This window comes from Meriones unguiculatus, chromosome 2 (genome assembly GCF_030254825.1).
Source record: "Meriones unguiculatus strain TT.TT164.6M chromosome 2, Bangor_MerUng_6.1, whole genome shotgun sequence".
Lineage (NCBI taxonomy): Eukaryota > Metazoa > Chordata > Mammalia > Rodentia > Muridae > Meriones > Meriones unguiculatus.
In genome coordinates this window covers 126,337,985-126,342,042 of record NC_083350.1, presented here as the reverse complement: position 1 = coordinate 126,342,042, position 4,058 = coordinate 126,337,985, and the positions used below count along the sequence as shown (strand labels likewise).

General features: G+C 45.1%; 1 pseudogene; it reads left to right on the top strand.

The window, feature by feature from the left end:
* The first annotated feature begins 1,340 nt into the window (after nucleotides 1-1,340).
* On the top strand, nucleotides 1,341-3,615 carry LOC110562242 (gamma-secretase subunit APH-1B-like; annotated as a pseudogene).
* The last annotated feature ends 443 nt before the right edge of the window (nucleotides 3,616-4,058 follow it).

Here is a 4,058-nt window from a genome sequence, read left to right as displayed (position 1 = left end):
CAGACCTAGGCCGTTTGAGCGGAGTCTAGCTACCTCTGCTGAATCCTTCCGCTGCTGCTGCCACTTGCTGCTGCTGCTGCTGCTGAATCCTTCCGCTGCTGCTCCGCATGCTGCTGCCACATGCTGCTGCTGCTGCTGCTGCTGAATCCTTCCGCTGCTGCTGCTGCTTTGGTGTTTGACTGGACTGCTGGTGTCCTGACAATTCCTAAAGAATCCATCGACCCTTATCAGCAGGAAGTAGACAAGAAAGGTCTACAGTCCCTTTCTCTACTAATCTCCTATCTAAGGTTGAGGGGTTGGAAGGAAAGTAAAGGCATTTATGAACCTTAAATAAAGTAGGGGTTTGAAAAAAAAATCCAAGCCAGGCTGACAGACGCCTACAACTGTTCATGTGTCATACCTGTCTTTCAATATTAATAATGCTTTCCTTTACTGAGCTCATTTTATGTGTCAGACATGTCGTGAATTGCTTACATGGGTCACATTGCTTATTATTTACAACGGTCTTATAAAGTGAGTAGGTATTACTATTGTCTCCATTTTACATGTTAGAAAACAAAGATCCAAATAGCTTAAGTAGGGCCACGGAGACAGCACAGTCAATAGCACGCCTGTCTTGTAAATATCCACACCTGAGTTTAATCCCCAGGTGAAAAGGCCAGGCACAGTGGCCTATGCTTGTAATCCCAGTGATGAGGAAACAGGGACATGAGGAGCCCCTGAGGCTCACCGGCCAGGTTGGCCTACTTGGTAAACTTTAAGGCCAGTGAGGGACGAAAACAGACAGTTCCTGAGGAAAATACTCAAAGTTGTCTCTGGCCTCCAAATGCATGCTCAAATATGTACACACACATACATACACACACACACACACACGAACAACACCCACCCCCACAACACACACATACAAACTTAAATAGTTTATTCTAGGTAAACAGTGGGGCTAGATTCAAACCTAGGCAGTACAATGGAAGGGCTATCAGCTTATAAGCTTTTTACCTGGAGAACATTTCTCTGCAGTGGAGAGAGAAGGCCAGCTCACCAAAGGATGAAACTCATGAAAGAAATCAAATCCTTTTAGAGGTCCTTCTTTGGCTAGTTACTGTGTTTTGCTTTGTTTGACCGAAACTAACCTCAGTGATTTCCTATCAGCAGAGACGCGACCGCACCAAGGAAAAGAAATGATGCAGAAGTAGTAAGTGTTTTCCTCCGGCAGCCCACAAGACAGATAAGCAGACAAGTGCTCAGGGCTAAAGCGAGGGCATATTTAAAGATGAGGGAGTGCAGAGGGAAGATGCAATAATATCAATCAGGAGAGACTGGCTGTGTCCCTGGGGGCCATGCGCTGGGCGTGGCTCCTGTTTGGCTATCTCTTGATATTTCAAGCAGGACACGGTAATCTACATGCTTCAAAGTTTGGGCCTTTTATCTGTTCCTCTTCTGTGCTGGCTGTGGGGTACTCAAGGGGCCTGAGGAGGACTCCTAGCCATCTCCTCTGTGATGTGGTATTGCTTAGGGCTTAATTAAGAGTGCAACTGTGCTGACGATGCTGCAGTGGGGACCACAAATGGGCTAGGGAAAGCAGTTGTTAAAATATAAAAATGCAATAAAGAAGCCACGGGTGTTTTCCACTAATCCAATTATATACCGACTTATATTTTAAGCACCAACTTATTAGAGGGGGTTCAATTACACCTCCCTTTCACAATGCAGGTAGTTCTTTAGCCACAATTAGTTGTTGTTGGAAAAATTACATTCAGAAATAATTACATCTACACTTGTTTAATTGTAGGCTGAGAACGAAGGGCGAGTAGTTAATTATTTCTTACATGTCTGATGTTACTTGTCATTAGCTGGTTTGGCCCAAATGATTACACAGGCTGTTCTTCATCTACAAAGGGCGGTGGCCTAGGTGACATAGCCCAGTGGGTGTGGACTCCCAGGGTGACCCCCTTGTCACCTCTGTCAGAGCTGTTGTTCTCTGAAGTCACCACTTACCCTTTGCTCCGCACATCTTACATCCTTTCTGTGGCTTGCTTTTGTTGGTTCTGATCTTTTCAGGACTCCTCCTGGGAGCTTTTAGGGCATATGTTTACTTTTCTTCCACTTTAAATTACTTTCTCCATGTCCCTCTCCCAACTTCCCTTGCATGGAGTAAGACCAAAAAAAAAAAAAAAAAAAAAGCTTTATTTAGAGTGTGGGGAACACATGATATATAGTCTCTTTCTCAGTGGGACCAGTAAACTTGCGTTAAGAACAAAAGAGGAAAATCCTTAGAGAGACAAAAATAGAGGGGAAAGGGAATGGCCAAGAAAGCGTGCATGCTCCTGTGAGTCCAGAGTTTTGTTTTTGTGGTGAGGTCACTGGCCCTCACCCATGTGGCTGCATCGGGAAGTTAGCATGCATATATAACAATAGAGTAAGAGTTCTGATTTGAGAACTTTATTATTTTATTTTTTTACTCAAATAAATAATTTAATGCCTGACAAAGAAAAACTTAAAATGGAAAAAAAGAAAAGAAAAGAAAAGAAAAACTTGAGGAAAATACATGTTCTATAGAGACTTTACCTTGGCTATGTTATAATGTCAGTTCAGGTTACTGCATTTAAAGGCACAGCCTTCGGTGCTGTTGAAGGACAGCAAAGCCATTCACAGACAGAACAGCCTTTCAGTCTTCTGTGACATCACTACATAAAAAGACAAGGGCTACCTAGGTTACCACATTTGGAAATTTACTTACTCAGAAGAAGCTGCCTTGGAATACAGTTAAATCTGAACCTCATTCCCCTTAGGTGTTCTCAGGCACTTCCCTTTGGACCCCAGTGATTCTCAGCTGTCCTGAGCATCTGTGATGATCAGCTCTGGAGGGGAAGCCCAGAGGCCTCAACTGTGCAGCCAGGCTGCAGGCCACACCGCAGCTTTTCCAGGGGCTGCTTCATGAAAGCACACAGGCAGTTCCAGGCTAGACAGTCTGCTGCTTCTAAGTTCTGGGGTGGGAGGGGGAGAGGCTCTTTTTAGGAAAGGGCACAGTTGTGCCTCCTCTGAAGACACAGGCTGCTGTTTGGAGGTGGCTACTATCCAGGGTTATCTGGAGCGTTGGCTCTCTGTCTGTGTTCAAGAACTGTTCAGGCTTGCATATTATAGAGTGTTAAAAAAAAAAAAAAGCCAGTGAGGGTTTAAACCCTGAGGAGACAGCTCCCTCACTGTGGCTGTTGGCCTGTGTTTCTGGCTTGGCCTTTGGAATCACGAGCGGAGAGTCTTCCTCTGTGAACACCCTGTCTGACTCCTTGGGGACAGGCACAGTGGGCCTTCATGGCGAGTCTCCTCAGGTCTTCCTGAATTCGGCTTTCATGATGCCTGTCATCATCAGGCTGCTCATGTTCTGGGGCGTTGTGGGTTTTGATGGCTGTGAGAAGTGATACTTCCTCCATACTGCTCTCCTGACCCTTCTGCTGGTGTCTGCCCAGACCTTCCTAAGTCCTCATTATGCGACAAATCTGGTATCAGCATATATAATCACGGTGCTCGTGAGCATCTGGGCATTTTTTTTTTTTTTCTGCTGGAGGCAGCTGCCAAAGCCTGAAACTCTGCAAAGACAAGGACTTTCTTCTTTAGAACTTTTTTTTTTAAGAGTTTAATCGTGAGCAGGAAGAAGCAGGAACAGCTCTGAGTGAAGTGACACAGTGTGAAAGCGGAACAGCTGAGATAATTCTGGATTCTTTCTGGTGGACAGCATCCTTCCCTCCACCTCAGCTCTGTTCCCTCCAAGATTTGGAAGCTCCATGAACAAACCCCTACTTCTGTGACACGGGCCTTCTGTTGAGGTGTACTTAGGATCTCTTCTTTTCAAAGATAAAGTCCTGGGGCTTAAACTTTCTCTTCCTCAGCCACATATGCTCTGGTTACAGCGATGTAACCCCAGCGAGGGGAGGGGACAGACAGATTCCTGTAGTGAAATGTGCTCCTCCAGTGGCTATTTATTCCTCTGGATATAAATAGCCTTTTGTGTCCATATTCTGTGTCTACTTTTTGGGTGATCCTTATTGTAGAACCTACTA